This window comes from Pseudophryne corroboree, chromosome 12 (genome assembly GCF_028390025.1).
Source record: "Pseudophryne corroboree isolate aPseCor3 chromosome 12, aPseCor3.hap2, whole genome shotgun sequence".
Lineage (NCBI taxonomy): Eukaryota > Metazoa > Chordata > Amphibia > Anura > Myobatrachidae > Pseudophryne > Pseudophryne corroboree.
Window position 1 is genome coordinate 133,031,906 of NC_086455.1, and position 18,036 is coordinate 133,049,941.

At 45.9% G+C, this 18,036-nt stretch overlaps 2 long non-coding RNA genes across 3 annotated transcripts in view; one reads left to right on the forward strand and one right to left on the reverse strand.

Annotated features, from left to right (window-relative positions):
* LOC134980983 (uncharacterized) overlaps positions 1-18,036 on the reverse strand; it is a 212,892-nt gene that overhangs the window by 188,972 nt on the left and 5,884 nt on the right. The window contains exons 4-5 of one of the 2 annotated variants that reach the window (XR_010190495.1): positions 17,944-18,011; positions 17,791-17,858 (exon numbers count right to left, since the gene is read on the reverse strand). This is a non-coding gene — a long non-coding RNA (uncharacterized LOC134980983). Of the gene's footprint in view, positions 1-17,790; positions 18,012-18,036 lie in introns of both variants that reach the window. The other variant, XR_010190494.1, reaches the window with a different exon arrangement.
* The window catches only part of LOC134980984 (uncharacterized), a 201,941-nt gene that overhangs the window by 137,952 nt on the left and 45,953 nt on the right, over positions 1-18,036 (forward strand). The window lies entirely within an intron of this gene.

Below are 18,036 nucleotides of genomic sequence, written 5' to 3' on the forward strand. Positions count from 1 at the left end.
ATCGCTAGCTGCAGTTGTTCGCAGCGCAGCGATCAGGCTAAAAATCGGCATTTCTGCGCATGCGTACTGGCCGCAGTGCGCATGCGTGACGTACTTTCACACAAAACTATGCAGTTTCACACAAGGTCTAGCGACGCTTTTCAGTCGCACTGTTGATCGTTGAATGATTGACAGGAAGTGGGTGTTTCTGGGTGGTAACTGGCCATTTTCCGGGAGTGTGCTAAAAAACGCAGGCATGTCAGGCAAAAACGCAGGGCGTGTTTGTGATGTCAAAACAGGAACTAAACAGACTGAAGTGATCGCAAGGAAGGAGTAGGTCTGCAGGTACTCTGAAACTGCTTGAGAAAAACAACCCTGTTCTGCGATCCTTTCGTACGCACTTCTGCTAAGCTAAGATACACTCCCAGAGGGTTAGCGTTTGTACTGCTGCTAAAAGCAGCTAGCGAGCGATCAACTCGGAATGAGGGCCATAGTTTTGCCCAACTGCTAACAAATTTGATGCTGCGATCAACTTTGAATTAGGCCCTATTCCTGATGTAAGTGAGTCAATGAAAATCAAATATAGGGGTCTTGCTATTTCAGAGTCTAGCTCCATGAGAACTCTTGGGTGAATTCCATCAGGACCAGGTGATTTATTTATTATTATTATTTTTTTTAATCGGTCACAGACTACTTCCTCACTTAAATAAGCACTAAGCAGTGGGACATTCTCATTGCTGAGATTATACGTCAATCCCGCCATCTGATCCTCTCTTGCGAATGCTGATAAGAATAACTCGTTTAATTCTTTCGCTATGTCAATGTTGTCTTTTCTTTAATCTTTTGCTGATTATGTATTTAAAAAACTTTTTGGGGTTAGATTCACTTTCCTTTGCTGTTATCTTTTCAATTTCTATTTTAAACGTTCGGATTTCTTTTTTGCATATTTGGTTACAATCCTTATAGTACTGGAATGACTCCGCCTTTCCGTCTGATTTATACTTTTTGAATGCTCTCCTTTTTGGCCATTAGTTCCTTAATGTTATTGTTAAGCCACATTGGTTTGGAATTATTACTCCTACGTTTGCTGCCCATGGGAATTAATTTCCGAGTATAACTAGCGAGTAACGTTTATAATACATCCCATTTCTCTGGGTATTCTTACCTTGAAACAAAAAATCACAGTCAATACCCCTTAAAGCTTTCTTCATCATGGCAAAATTGGCTTTGCTAAAGTTTTAGTAGAGCCTATATAGGGCTGTTTGTAAAAACTGATATTGAATGTGACCATATTGTGGTCGCTGTTACCCATGGGCTCCCCTATTGTAATATTCAATATCAATTTCCCATTGTTTGTTAGTACCAAGTCTAAGATTGCATTGTACCTAGTTGGTTCCTCGATCAATTGAAGTATGTAGTGATCATTTAGTGTGTTTAAAAACTTATTACCTCTAGTTAAAATCGCCCAACACTATTACGTCTCCTAATCCTGCCTCTTTTTCGATTTGCTTCAGTAACAATTCCTCATCAGACACATTAATATCAGGCGGCTTGTAGCATATACCTATTAGCTTTTTAGTTCCCTTTCCCCCACATGCAATTTCTACCCAAAAAGTCTCCACAGTTTTTACAGTCCGATCGTGAATGTTATCCTTTATGTCTGGTTTTAAAAAAGGCTTTACATAAAAACATACCCCTCCACCCCGTTTGTTAATTCTGTCTTTCCTGAACAGCGTGTAACCCTCCAGATTAACTGTCCAATCATGAGTTTTGTCCCACCAAGTTTCAGTAATACCTAAAATATCATACTGTTTGCTTGCGGCAAGGACTTCTAGTTCTCCCTTTTTCCCTGTGAGGCTTCTAGCGTTTACATACATACATTTAAGATAAGTGTTTCCTCTTGTGTTAGGAACATCATTTTCTATATGCATTATTGGTGATCCATAATCATCGTTAATTCGTGTTTTTGTAATACCCTTGGTATGACACAGCAGCGTATTATTGGGTAGTGCAGTGGAAATTCGGAGAGCTGCAGTTCTATTTGAGGGGCAGCGGGGTGCTCAGGCAAAAACCGGGAGCCTCCCGCTAAATGCGGGAAGGTAGGCAAGCCTGATTATTGATGACATGACAGCCACTCAGCCAGCCCCAGACCCCCTTCTCAGAGTAACAACAACAATTACACAAACACACACGATACATTACATAATTACCCTTTGAAAATCCGTCCTCTCTCCCACTCTGTCTGCGCCTCCTGTCCTGAGCTCTTCAGTCCGGCGACTCCTCTTCTCTCTCTTCACTGGTGCGGCCGCACCCTAATACAATAACTTTATTAAACTGCAGCTTGCTTTTAGGATCGGCGGCGGCGGGCGGAGGGGAGCAGCCTGCGGTTCGCCGATCACAGCCCCAGCAGCAGGAGAGTGGCAGTCCCACCAGAGGCGGCCGCAGCCGCAGGCAGTACCACAGGCGGCGGCTGCCGGGATTAGCGACGGCTGGCTGTTTGAGCAGCCCAGGCTCTCCACTCTCTGTTAGAGTGGTCGAGCCCGGGACAAGTGTACATGATGGCGGCCCTGACTCTGCACATGGTGTATGTTCAACTCTGCATCTTGCCCATAGTTACTACTGCTATTATTAGCTCACCTGATTGGTGGTTAATATCACTTCCCAAATCAAGGCAGCAAGGATAACTGATGCAAACTTCTGATATTTAACCTCTGAGATACTGGGGCGAATGTATCAGCAATGATAGCCCCCCTTTTTTTCCATTGTTTTTCATTAAAAAAGGGTTATTACTTATTACTGCTTCTCCAAAATGTATAAAAAGGCACTCTAAGGAAAAATCAAAGATGTATTTTCAGCGATGCCTTTGGCTTCAATAATCACACCTCCATAATAGCCAGTTATGCTGGTAAAGCGCGATGGACATTTACTATATGTCCCACCACCGCTGCCTCCAGATGACGCACACATGCCCGGTTTGCTCACAGTGAGCATGTGACCTCCCATTAGCTATTACGTATTGCATCAGCCTACTGCTGCCATACAGACAGGACAGAGATTGGTCAGAGTGAGTGAAAGGTGAGTGACTCTCTTTTTAATACATACATTTCAGAGCAGAGATAAGTGACATCTTATTCATAATCACCATTATCCGATTTCTCCTGATTCCCTCCAGTGTCACTGGTCACATTCTCCCTATTGGTTGAGGATTAGTAATTTTTCTCATACGTCCTAGAGGATGCTGGGGACGACATCAAGACCATGGGGTATAGACGGGATCCGCAGGAGACATGGGCACTCTAAAGACTTTTCATTGGGTGTGAACTGGCTCCTCTCTCTATGCCCCTCCTCCAGACCTCAGTTTTAGAAATGTGCCCAGGTCGACTGGATGCACTCTGAGGAGCTCTACCGAGTTTCTCTGAAAAGACTTATGTTAGGTTTTTTATTTTCAGGGAGATCTGCTGGCATCAGACTCCCTGCTTCTTGGGACTGAGGGGGCAGAAGCAGAACCAACTTCCTCAGAGTTTCATGGCTCTGCTTCTGGCTGACAGGACACCATTAGCTCCTGAAGGGAACTGAACGCTAGCCGTGTCTAGATGCTCACTCCCACAGCACGCCGTCACCCCCCTCACAGAGCGAGAAGTCAGAAGACAGGTGAGTATGAGAAGAATGATCTTCAATCAAGTAAGTGACAGCTGAGGTGCGGCGCGGCTGGCGGGAGCGCAGCGCGCCATTGCTGCCCACACACACTGGCACTTCAGGGTGCAGGGCGCGGGGGGGGGGGGGGGAGGGGGGCGCCCTGGGCAGCAAGAAAAATACCTCAAAACTGGCTAAAAGGGGGCAAAAGAGGCCGCTGGCACACCCCTACCCCTGCCAGTATAAATAATAAGTCAATATTCTGAGTGTAAGGTCGCGCCATTGTGGGGGCGGAGCTTCTTCCTCAGGCAGCCAGCACACTACTCAGCACCATTTTCTCTCTCTCCTCAGGCTGCAGAGAACACGCTGGTCCTCTCCTCCACTTCTGACAAGTACAGGGTGCTATAAAGGGGGGGCACAAAGCGATTGTGGTGCATTTGATAGTGTATATTACTATTTAAAAGCACTTTTGGGCTGTGGACATACTGTGTTCACAGGCAATACTGGCGCTGGCTTTGTGAACTGGCTGCTCCTATCCTGTGTCCCTCTGACAGATTTTACTGTGGGTCTGTCCCCAAAATAAGTCCCAGTGTGTCTGTGAGTGTGGTGTACACGTGTGAGGCATGTCTGAGGCAGGGAGTTCCTCCCCGGAGGAAGCCATTTTAGGGACACAGATTTGTAATGTGGTGGCGCTACTGGCACACCAAGAGCCTGCATGGGTGAAAGCTACGTGACAATATGCATCTGATTAACCGTAGATTGGATAAGTTTGAATCTAAGGCTGCATGCTGGAGAAAATCTGTGGAAGATGTGATTTTTCAGGATGCTGTTATTCCTTATGCGGGCGGCCCCTCTGGGTCACATAAGAGACCATTTGCAAATGTTGTAAACACTGATACCGACACGGATTCTGATTCTTGTGTCGACAATAGTGAATCCAGAGAGATAGATCATAAATTGACAAAAAGTATACAATATATGATAATGGCTATAAGGGACGCGTTGGAGGTTACAGAAAAGCACTCCTCTACCTCAGGAGAAAGCTTATTTATGTAAGGAAAAGAAATCCAAAGTAACGTTCCCTCCTTCACACGAACTAAATGCTCTGTTTGAAGGGATGTGGGTGAATCCTGATAAAAAATGTCGTATTCCCAAAAGGATTCACATAGCTTATCCTTTCCCGGTTGAAGACAGGAAAAAATGGGAGTCATCCCCTGTGTTAGACAGTGCACTTTCCAGGTTGACAAAGAAGGTAATTCTCCCTGCTCCTGGCACGGCTTCTCTTAAAGAGCCGGCAGACCGCAAAATGGAAACTACATTGAAATCCATTTATGTTGCCAATGGTACGCTGCTCAGGCCCACTATTGCCTACGCATGGGTGAGTCGCGCTATTGAAAAATGAAATTGACACGATTGATAAAGATGAGATACTCCTTAAGTTAGGGAATATCAAAGACACTGCCGCATACATGCTAGAAGCGATGAAAGATATTGGACTCTTGAGTTCACAGGCCGCTACCATGGCAGTATCGGCTAGGCGGGCGTTATGGATTCGCCAGTGGAACGCGGATGCAGATTCCAAAAGAAAAGAAACATGGAGGCTCTCCCATATAAAGGTGAGGCCTTATTTGGCGATGGCCTGGATGCGTTAGTCTCGGCGGCTACCGCAGGTAAGTCAACATTTTTGCCCTCTGTGCCTGCACCGGCAAAAAAGACCTATCACCCGCAAATGCAGTCCTTTCGGCCCAATAAATACAAAGAGGCGAGAGGTTCCCCCTTCTTTGCAGGTAGGGGAAGGGGAAAGAAGCCCACACCGGCTCCAGGTTCCCAAGAGCAGAAGTCTACCCCTAATTCTGCCAAATCCCCAGCATGACGCTGGAACTCCCTTGCGGGAGGCCGCTCGGGTGGGGGCACGTCTCAAACTCTTCAGCCAGGATTGGATTCTCTCTGGCCTGGATCCCTGGGTGTTGCAAATAGTATCCCAGGGATACAAACTAGAGTTTCAAGACGTTCCCCCATTTTCAAATCGACCTTGCCAGCTTCTCCGCCAGAGAGAGAAGCAGTAACAGCGTCAATCCAAAAATTATGTCAAGACCAGGTTATAGTCCTGGTACCGTTGTTACAACAAGGGCGGGGTTTTTATTCAAGCCTCTTTGTTGTTCCAAAGCCGGACAGCTCGGTCAGACCGATCCTAAATCTAAAAGATCTGAATTTCTTCCAGAAAAGGTTCAAGTTCAAGATGGAATCACTTCGGGCGGTGATTGCCAGTCTGGAGGAGGGGGACTACTTAGTGTCGGTGGACATAAAGGATGCTTACCTGCATATTTATCCTCCTCACCAGGCTTATCTGAGATTCGCGATTCAGGATTGCCATTACCAATTCCAGACGTTACCTTTCGGTCTCTCCACGGCGCTGAGGGTATTCACCAAGGTGATGGCGGAGATGATGGTCCTTCGTCAGAAAGGAGTCAATATAATCCCTTATCTGGACGACCTCCTGATAAAGGCGAGATCCAGGGAGCAGTTATTACAAAACATATCCCTCTCCCTGTCTATACTCCAACAACACGGGTGGATCATAAATTACCCAAAGTCACAGTTGGAACCGATGACAAGGTTGTCTTTCTTCGGAATGATTCTGGACACAGAAGTTCAGAGAGTATTTCTTCAGCTGGAAAAGGCTCTGGAAAAATGGTAAAACAGATATTGATACCATCAAGTGTGTCGATCCATCAGTGCATTCAGTTGTTGGGGAAGATGGTGGCGGCCTAGGAGGCCATACAGTTTGGCAGGTTCCATGCCAGAGTATTCCAGTGGGACCTGTAGGACAAGTGGTCGGGGTCACACCTACACATACACAGAAAGATAATCCTGTCCAGAGGCGTAGCTAGGGTTTTCGGAGCCCAGGGCAAGATGGAAAATGGCGCCCCCCCCCCAAAAAAAAAAACACAGGAAAAGAAGCATGTACGTGCGCCGCAGGCGTGCGCGGCGAAAAAATGGGCTTGGCCACACACCAGAAGGGGTGTCGCCACGCACCAGAAGGGGTGTGGCCACTAAAAATGGCCCACAGTGCCAGTTACATTGCCCCACAGTGCCAGATACAATGCCCCACAGTGCCGGATACATGCCCCACAGTGCCAGTTACATTGCCCCACAGTGCCAGATACAATGCCCCACAGTGCCAGATACATGCCCCACAGTGCGGCCCCCCGTAAGAGCAGGCAAGTCTCCCGATTTCAGGGGTCCCCCATGCCTGGCCGCCCACTTAGCGAGTAAAGTGGGCGGTCCGGGCAGGCGATTACGCGATTCTTGTTGAATCGCATCATCATAGCCACACACCCTGCTGTATAATGCCGGTAATAGCGGCATTACACAGCGGGTGGGGTGTGTGGCTTACATTACGCGATCCCGCAGCCACGCCCCCATCCCGCCTCCACCATGCGCCCGTTCCGCCTCTGGCCCGCCCCCCTCTTCACGCACGTCATTGCCCGCCCCCCTGCTGAGCTGACTTGGCTTCTTTCTCCCGGAGAGAACAGCCTTAAAGTCGGCAAGTATGCAATATTGTGCAGCATGTGGGCACGCTCGATTTGGGGGCGGACATATGCAAATTCAGTTTGGCATGGCAGGAAATCAGTAAATTAAAAATCGCTTGGCGTGTGCTGCTGATATCAGGCTCTAATTACACTGGCAGAAAAATTGTCTGTAGCTATCTTTACAACAAAGGACTACTCGGTGCATAAAAGTCACTTTTTTTTCTTTTCTTTTTTTATTATTGAAAACATTGGTTGCATATTAGCAAAACAATAAGTCAGAATTAATGTGCAAAACACTTAACGGGAAGTTGAATCATATATATTGGATTTTTTTCTTATCAGTGGGATTTTACAAATTATCATTTAAAATGTAACATATGGACAAGAAGTTATATAAAAGTCTAAAATAAATAACTACATTACAAAAAGGATTGGTGAATAGATTCACCTAAAAAAAAACTTTTGGCCCAATATCACAAATAATGTGGGAAACAGAATCATGGGGATTTCTGCTGACTCTGGTATTTTATTGTTATTTATGTCTGTGATGTTTCTTGCAAGCGCGGATTAGAAAACATGCATGCCTGAGTACGCCCTTAGCCTCTTGGAAACAAACTGTAGTCTACAGTACCCTCTCCTGGCTAAATGAGATAAGTGCAATATTTCTGTGGCCAATCTAGTTATACTACCTATGATTTTTTAATAATAAAGTAAAGAATTTCATTTTTAACAGATTTTGGTCTGTTAAAAGATAAGGGCCTGCCTCAGATATGTGCGCTTTTACACAGTTTCATTACTGCTCATTAATTATTTATTTATTAACAGTTTCTTACATAGAGCAGCAAATTCTGTTGCGCTTTACAATTGGACACAATGATAAGGAGGCCTTGCTCGCAAGCTTACAATCTATAGGGAAATAGGCACTGATACACAAGAATAGGTGCTACCAATTGCCTAGCTGTCCACCAGATTGCAAAGGTTCTAGGCATACTTGCCTACTTTTGAAAAAGCATTTCAGGGAGATGTGAAAGTAACACCTATCAGCGCGGACGTGTACGGCTACATCTGAGAGGCGTGTCATAAAAGTGACTTGCATCCAAATGTAAATAAGCCCCAAAGTTAGTAAGATCTACTTGTTGAAGAAAAGACTCTTATATTTTGCAGAATTTGTTCGTGTATTGTGGTTCCATATACTGTAAGTGGCCATGAGAAACTTTATTTAAAATGCATGTAGCCATAGGGATCATTGTGTCTTATAACCAATGCAGGGAAATGGCATTGATGCCATTTGAATGCATGTACCTGTGATTCCCCCTCCCCCTAAGAATGTATTGTAACAGCTGCATAATGGGGTTAAGGTGCAATCAGGGAGTTTGCTGGACTATTCACGGAGTCAGGGAGATTGTTTCTATTTCAGGGAGTCTCCTGCAGAATGAGGGAGCGTAGGCAAGTATGGTTCTAGGTGGGCTGCATGGTATCACATCACAGCAATGATGAACCAGGGTCAGAAGAAAGGGAAAGTGCAGAAAGAAAAAATATGCAGAGGATATGTGTGGAGGGATGTAGTTATGTGACTGACAATCCCAACAGTCGGCATGCACGACACCCATAGAGTGGGAATAGAACCTGTGGCTTATTTACGCCACCCCCCCTCCCCCCCGCTGGCATTCTGCAGCCGGGATCAGGAATGCCGAAGGACAGGATCCCGCCCGCCTGTAAAACATACCCAACTCATGTGTGGACTGTACAGTGGGGACATAATTGGATAGGAAAGCTTATGAAGGTTGAGTGAGTGGATCTGGAATGTGATAAGCTAGCCTGAAGAGGTGAGTTTTCAGGGAAGGTTTGGAGACTAGGGAAGAGTCTTATTGTGCGTGGTAGGCATTGTACAGAGTAGATGCAGCCTGAAGAAAGTCCTGCAATAGTGCATGGGAGCAAGTAATGAGTATGGATGAGAGACGTATATCTTGTAAAAAGTAGAGATGAGCGCCGGAAATTTTTCGGGTTTTGTGTTTTGGTTTTGGGTTCGGTTCCGCGGCCGTGTTTTGGGTTCGACCGCGTTTTGGCAAAACCTCACCGAATTTTTTTGGTCGGATTCGGGTGTGTTTTGGATTCGGGTGTTTTTTTAAAAAAACACTAAAAAACAGCTTAAATCATAGAATTTGGGGGTCATTTTGATCCCAAAGTATTATTAACCTCAAAAACCATAATTTACACTCATTTTCAGTCTATTCTGAATACCTCACACCTCACAATATTATTTTTAGTCCTAAAATTTGCACCTAGGTCGCTGGATGACTAAGCTAAGCGACCCTAGTGGCCGACACAAACACCGGGCCCATCTAGGAGTGGCACTGCAGTGTCACGCAGGATGTCCCTTCCAAAAAACCCTCCCCAAACAGCACATGACGTAAAGAAAAAAAGAGGCGCAATGAGGTAGCTGTGTGAGTAAGATAAGCGACCCTAGTGGCCGACACAAACACCGGGCCCATCTAGGAGTGGCACTGCAGTGTCACGCAGGATGTCCCTTCTAAAAAACCCTCCCCAAACAGCACATGACGCAAAGAAAAAAAGAGGCGCAATGAGGTAGCTGTGTGAGTAAGATAAGCGACCCTAGTGGCCGACACAAACACCGGGCCCATCTAGGAGTGGCACTGCAGTGTCACGCAGGATGTCCCTTCCAAAAAACCCTCCCCAAACAGCACATGACGCAAAGAAAAAAAGAGGCGCAATGAGGTAGCTGTGTGAGTAAGATAAGCGACCCTAGTGGCCGACACAAACACCGGGCCCATCTAGGAGTGGCACTGCAGTGTCACGCAGGATGTCCCTTCCAAAAAACCCTCCCCAAACAGCACATGACGCAAAGAAAAAAAGAGGCGCAATGAGGTAGCTGTGTGAGTAAGATAAGCGACCCTAGTGGCCGACACAAACACCGGGCCCATCTAGGAGTGGCACTGCAGTGTCACGCAGGATGGCCCTTCCAAAAAACCCTCCCCAAACAGCACATGACGCAAAGAAAAAAAGAGGCGCAATGAGGTAGCTGTGTGAGTAAGATAAGCGACCCTAGTGGCCGACACAAACACCGGGCCCATCTAGGAGTGGCACTGCAGTGTCACGCAGGATGGCCCTTCCAAAAAACCCTCCCCAAACAGCACATGACGCAAAGAAAAAAAGAGGCGCAATGAGGTAGCTGTGTGAGTAAGATAAGCGACCCTAGTGGCCGACACAAACACCGGGCCCATCTAGGAGTGGCACTGCAGTGTCACGCAGGATGGCCCTTCCAAAAAACCCTCCCCAAACAGCACATGACGCAAAGAAAAAAAGAGGCGCAATGAGGTAGCTGTGTGAGTAAGATAAGCGACCCTAGTGGCCGACACAAACACCGGGCCCATCTAGGAGTGGCACTGCAGTGTCACGCAGGATGGCCCTTCCAAAAAACCCTCCCCAAACAGCACATGACGCAAAGAAAAAAAGAGGCGCAATGAGGTAGCTGTGTGAGTAAGATAAGCGACCCTAGTGGCCGACACAAACACCGGGCCCATCTAGGAGTGGCACTGCAGTGTCACGCAGGATGGCCCTTCCAAAAAACATTCCACAAACAGCACATGATGCAAAGAAAAATTAAAGAAAAAAGAGGTGCAAGATGGAATTGTCCTTGGGCCCTCGCTCCCACCCTTATGTTGTATAAACAGGACATGCACACTTTAACCAACCCATCATTTCAGTGACAGGGTCTGCCACACGACTGTGACTGAAATGACGGGTTGGTTTGGACCCCCACCAAAAAAGAAGCAATTAATCTCTCCTTGCACAAACTGGCTCTACAGAGGCAAGATGTCCACCTCATCATCATCCTCCGATATATCACCGTGTACATCCCCCTCCTCACAGATTATCAATTCGTCCCCACTGGAATCCACCATCTCAGCTCCCTGTGTACTTTGTGGAGGCAATTGCTGCTGGTCAATGTCTCCACGGAGGAATTGATTATAATTCATTTTAATGAACATCATCTTCTCCACATTTTCTGGATGTAACCTCGTACGCCGATTGCTGACAAGGTGAGCGGCGGCACTAAACACTCTTTCGGAGTACACACTTGTGGGAGGGCAACTTAGGTAGAATAAAGCCAGTTTGTGCAAGGGCCTCCAAATTGCCTCCTTTTCCTGCCAGTAGAAGTACGGACTGTGTGACGTGCCTACTTGGATGCGGTCACTCATATAATCCTCCACCATTCTTTCAATGGTGAGAGAATCATATGCAGTGACAGTAGACGACATGTCCGTAATCGTTGTCAGGTCCTTCAGTCCGGACCAGATGTCAGCATCAGCAGTCGCTCCAGACTGCCCTGCATCACCGCCAGCGGGTGGGCTCGGAATTCTGAGCCTTTTCCTCGCACCCCCAGTTGCGGGAGAATGTGAAGGAGGAGATGTTGACAGGTCGCGTTCCGCTTGACTTGACAATTTTCTCACCAGCAGGTCTTTCAACCCCAGCAGACTTGTGTCTGCCGGAAAGAGAGATCCAAGGTAGGCTTTAAATCTAGGATCGAGCACGGTGGCCAAAATGTAGTGCTCTGATTTCAACAGATTGACCACCCGTGAATCCTTGTTAAGCGAATTAAGGGCTCCATCCACAAGTCCCACATGCCTAGCGGAATCGCTCCGTGTTAGCTCCTCCTTCAATGTCTCCAGCTTCTTCTGCAAAAGCCTGATGAGGGGAATGACCTGACTCAGGCTGGCAGTGTCTGAACTGACTTCACGTGTGGCAAGTTCAAAGGGCATCAGAACCTTGCACAACGTTGAAATCATTCTCCACTGCACTTGAGACAGGTGCATTCCACCTCCTATATCGTGCTCAATTGTATAGGCTTGAATGGCCTTTTGCTGCTCCTCCAACCTCTGAAGCATATAGAGGGTTGAATTCCACCTCGTTACCACTTCTTGCTTCAGATGATGGCAGGGCAGGTTCAGTAGTTTTTGGTGGTGCTGCAGTCTTCTGTACGTGGTGCCTGTACGCCGAAAGTGTCCCGCAATTCTTCTGGCCACCGACAGCATCTCTTGCACGCCCCTGTCGTTTTTTAAATAATTCTGCACCACCAAATTCAAGGTATGTGCAAAACATGGGACGTGCTGGAATTTGCCCATATTTAATGCACACACAATATTGCTGGCGTTGTCCGATGCCACAAATCCACAGGAGAGTCCAATTGGGGTAAGCCATTCCGCGATGATCTTCCTCAGTTGCCGTAAGAGGTTTTCAGCTGTGTGCGTATTCTGGAAAGCGGTGATACAAAGCGTAGCCTGCCTAGGAAAGAGTTGGCGTTTGCGAGATGCTGCTACTGGTGCCGCCGCTGCTGTTCTTGCATCGGGAGTCCATACATCTACCCAGTGTGCTGTCACAGTCATATAGTCCTGACCCTGCCCTGCTCCACTTGTCCACATGTCCGTGGTTAAGTGGACATTGGGTACAGCTGCATTTTTTAGGACACTGGTGAGTCCTTTTCTGAGGTCTGTGTACATTTTCGGTATCGCCTGCCTAGAGAAGTGGAACCTAGATGGTATTTGGTAACGGGGGCACACTACCTCAATAAATTGTCTAGTTCCCTGTGAACTAACGGCGGATACCGGACGCACGTCTAACACCAACATAGTTGTCAAGGCCTCAGTTATCCGCTTTGCAGCAGGATGACTGCTGTGATATTTCATCTTCCTCGCAAAGGACTGTTGGACAGTCAATTGCTTACTGGAAGTAGTACAAGTGGTCTTCCGACTTCCCCTCTGGGATGACCATCGACTCCCAGCAGCAACAACAGCAGCGCCAGCAGCAGTAGGCGTTACACGCAAGGATGGTTCGGAGGAATCCCAGGCAGGAGAGGACTCGTCAGAATTGCCAGTGACATGGCCTGCAGGACTATTGGCATTCCTGGGGAAGGAGGAAATTGACACTGAGGGAGTTGGTGGGGTGGTTTGCGTGAGCTTGGTTACAAGAGGAAGGGATTTACTGGTCAGTGGACTGCTTCCGCTGTCACCCAAAGTTTTTGAACTTATCACTGACTTATTATGAATGCGCTGCAGGTGACGTATAAGGGAGGATGTTCCGAGGTGGTTAACGTCCTTACCCCTACTTATTACAGCTTGACAAAGGCAACACACGGCTTGACACCTGTTGTCCGCATTTCTGTTGAAATACCTCCACACTGAAGAGCTGATTTTTTTGGTATTTTCACCAGGCATGTCAACGGCCATATTCCTCCCACGGACAACAGGTGTCTCCCCGGGTGCCTGACTTAAACAAACCACCTCACCATCAGAATCCTCCTGGACAATTTCCTCCCCAGCGCCAGCAACACCCATATCCTCCTCATCCTGGTGTACTTCAACACTGACATCTTCAATCTGACTATCAGGAACTGGACTGCGGGTGCTCCTTCCAGCACTTGCAGGGGGCGTGCAAATGGTGGAAGGCGCATGCTCTTCACGTCCAGTGTTGGGAAGGTCAGGCATCGCAACCGACACAATTGGACTCTCCTTGTGGATTTGGGATTTCGAAGAACGCACAGTTCTTTGCGGTGCTTTTGCCAGCTTGAGTCTTTTCAGTTTTCTAGCGAGAGGCTGAGTGCTTCCATCCTCATGTGAAGCTGAACCACTAGCCATGAACATAGGCCAGGGCCTCAGCTGTTCCTTGCCACTCCGTGTGGTAAATGGCATATTGGCAAGTTTACGCTTCTCCTCCGACAATTTTATTTTAGGTTTTGGAGTCCTTTTTTTACTGATATTTGGTGTTTTGGATTTGACATGCTCTGTACTATGACATTGGGCATCGGCCTTGGCAGACGACGTTGCTGGCATTTCATCGTCTCGGCCATGACTAGTGGCAGCAGCTTCAGCACGAGGTGGAAGTGGATCTTGATCTTTCCCTAATTTTGGAACCTCAACATTTTTGTTCTCCATATTTTAATAGGCACAACTAAAAGGCACCTCAGGTAAACAATGGAGATGGATGGATACTAGTATACTTATGGATGGACTGCCGAGTGCCGACACAGAGGTAGCTACAGCCGTGGACTACCGTACTGTGTCTGCTGCTAATATAGACTGGATGATTGATAATGAGATGAAATCAATATATATATGTATGTATATATAATATCACTAGTACTGCAGCCGGACAGGTAGATAATATATTTATTAGGTAATGATGACTGATGACGGACCTGCTGGACACTGTCAGCTCAGCAGCACCGCAGACTGCTACAGTAAGCTACTATACTATAGTAGTATGTACAAAGAAGAAAGAAAAAAAAAAAACCACGGGTAGGTGGTATACAATTATGGATGGACTGCCGAGTGCCGACACAGAGGTAGCTACAGCCGTGGACTATTGTACTGTGTCTGCTGCTAATATAGACTGGATGATTGATAATGAGATGAAATCAATATATATATGTATGTATATATAATATCACTAGTACTGCAGCCGGACAGGTAGATAATATATTTATTAGGTAATGATGACTGATGACGGACCTGCTGGACACTGTCAGCTCAGCAGCACCGCAGACTGCTACAGTAAGCTACTATACTATAGTAGTATGTACAAAGAAGAAAAAAAAAAAAAAAAAACACGGGTAGGTGGTATAAAATTATGGATGGACTGCCGAGTGCCGACACAGAGGTAGCTACAGCCGTGGACTAACGTACTGTGTCTGCTGCTAATATAGACTGGATGATTGATAATGAGATGAAATCAATATATATATGTATGTATATATAATATCACTAGTACTGCAGCCGGACAGGTAGATAATATATTTATTAGGTAATGATGACTGATGACGGACCTGCTGGACACTGTCAGCTCAGCAGCACCGCAGACTGCTACAGTGAGCTACTATACTATAGTAGTATGTACAAAGAAGAAAGAAAAAAAAAAAACCACGGGTAGGTGGTATACAATTATGGATGGACTGCCGAGTGCCGACACAGAGGTAGCTACAGCCGTGGACTAACGTACTGTGTCTGCTGCTAATATAGACTGGATGATTGATAATGAGATGAAATCAATATATATATGTATGTATATATAATATCACTAGTACTGCAGCCGGACAGGTAGATAATATATTTATTAGGTAATGATGACTGATGACGGACCTGCTGGACACTGTCAGCTTAGCAGCACCGCAGACTGCTACAGTAAGCTACTATACTATAGTAGTATGTACAAAGAAGAAAGAAAAAAAAAAAAACCACGGGTAGGTGGTATACAATTATGGATGGACTGCCGAGTGCCGACACAGAGGTAGCTACAGCCGTGGACTAACGTACTGTGTCTGCTGCTAATATAGAGTCTAGACTGGATGATAAATTATTGATAATGAGATGAAATCAATATAATATCACTAGTACTGCAGCCGGACAGGTACTATATATATTTATTATGTAATGACTGATGACGGACCTGCTGGACACTGTCAGGTCAGCAGCACCGCAGACTGCTACAGTAAGCTACTATAGTAGTATGTATAAAGAAGAATGAAAAAAAAAAAAAAACACGGGTAGGTGGTATACAATATTATATATATATATATATATATATATATATATATATATATTATATACAATTATATATATATATATTAAACTGGTGGTGATTGATTATTAAACTGGTGGTCAGGTCACTCACGTTGCAACTTGCAACTAGTACTCCGAGTCCTAAGCAGACAATCACAAAATATATTATTATACTGGTGGTCAGTGTGGTCACAACAATGGCAGTGTGGCACTGACTCTAGCAGCAAAAGTGTGCACTGTACGTTATATGTACTCCTGAGTCCTGCTCTCAGACTCTAACTGCTCCCCACTGTCAGTGTCTCCCCCACAAGTCAGATAATACAATACACTTACAGTCACACTATCTAATCTATATCACTTCAGCAAGTAGTATAGTAGTATAGTAGTACTCCTCCTAATAATGCTCCCCAAAATTACTACTACTGTGTCTCTCTCGTCTCTACTGTGTCTCTCTTTTCTCTAAACGGAGAGGACGCCAGCCACGTCCTCTCCCTATGACTCTCAATGCACGTGTGAAAATGGCGGCGACGCGCGGCTCCTTATATAGAATCCGAGTCTCGCGATAGAATCCGAGCCTCGCGAGAATCCGACAGCGGGATGATGACGTTCGGGCGCGCTCAGGTTAACCGAGCAAGGCGGGAAGATCCGAGTCGCTCGGACCCGTGAAAAAAAACATGAAGTTCGGGCGGGTTCGGATTCAGAGGAACCGAACCCGCTCATCTCTAGTAAAAAGCGGAGAGGTTGGGAGATATTTTGAGAAAAGCGAAGAGATGTGCATTGGTGTAGTTTGATTAATGGCCTTGTGTTGAGTAAAAGTGTTTTGTATAAAATACGGTAGAATACAGGTAACCAATGGGGGGACTGACAGAGTGGATCTGCAGCCGATAAACGTCTGGTGAGGAAGATTAGCCTCGCAGCTGCATTCAGAATGGATTGTAGTGGTGAGAATATCTTCTTGGTAAGACTAATAAGAAGACTATTGCAATAATCAATGTGGGAGATAAAGAGAGCATGGATTAGAGGTTTTGCAGTGTCTTGTAAGATATGGTCATATTTTGGAGAGTTTTTTTTTAGCTGCATGGAACATGATTTTGAGACAAATTGAATGTGGGGAACAAAAGACAGTTCTGAGTAAACTAATGCACCTAGGCAGCGAGCTTGTGGGGTAGGATTGATATTTGAGTTCTCAAGAGTGATAGACATATCAGGTTGGTAACTACTATTGGGCGGTGGAAGTATAATTAACTCTGTTTTGGAAATATTAAGTTTGAGGTGGCAAGATGACATCAAAGATGAAATGGCAGAAAGGCATTCAGTGTCACGAACCAATACAGATGGTGACAAATCTGGGGAGGATAGATAGATTTGAGTATCATCTGCGTACAAATGATACTGAAATCCAAAAGAGCTGATAAGTTTACCAAGAGATGAGGTATAGATAGAGAAAAGCAGAGGACCTAAGACCGAGCCTTGTTGTACTCCAACTGAAAGAGGTAGCAAAGAGGAGGTGGATTCAGAGAAGCAAACACTGAAGGGATTAGAAGCGATTAGATAGGGAGGATAGGAACCAAGAGAGGGCTGTGTCTTGAATTCCTAGGGATTGTAGCGTTTGTATGAGAAGAGAATGGACAACAGTGTCAAAAGCAACAGAGAGATCTAGAAGAATAAGAAGTGAGTAATGGCCTTTGGACTTCTCAGTGACTAGATCATTCACTACTTTAGTTAGTGCTGTCTCTGTGGAGTGTTGGCAACAAAAGTCTGACTGAAGAGAATCCAATAACTTGTGTGAATTAAGAAAGTGTGTGAGGCGAGTGTAGGCAAGTCTCTCATGTAGCTTGAAGAGGCATGGGAGCTGAGAGATGGGACGGTAGTTTGACAGAGAGTTAGGGTCAGAATTTAGTTTTTTTCAGAATAGGAGTAATCACTTCATGCTTGAACAGTGAAGGATAGATACCAGGAGAGAGAGAGAGAGAGAGAGAGAGAGAGAGAGAGAGAGAGAGAGAGAGAGAGAGAGAGAGATTACAGATGTTAGTTAAAGTTGGATTGAGCACAGGAGACAGAAATTTACTTACCTGTGAGGGTATAGGCTCAAAAGTTGAGGTAGTAGAGTAGCAGGATGAGAAGAGTGTTGACACTTCACCTTCATTTGTGGGATCAAATAAAGAGATAATGCCAGAGGGTTCAGGTATAAAAGTGAGCAGGTCACTGACTAACGAAGAGCATACCATTTCATCTTGGATCTTATTCATCTTGTCCTTGAAGTAGGAAGTAAGATCTTGCGCCTTGATAGTGGCTGGTGGGTTAAGTGAGAGAGGGTT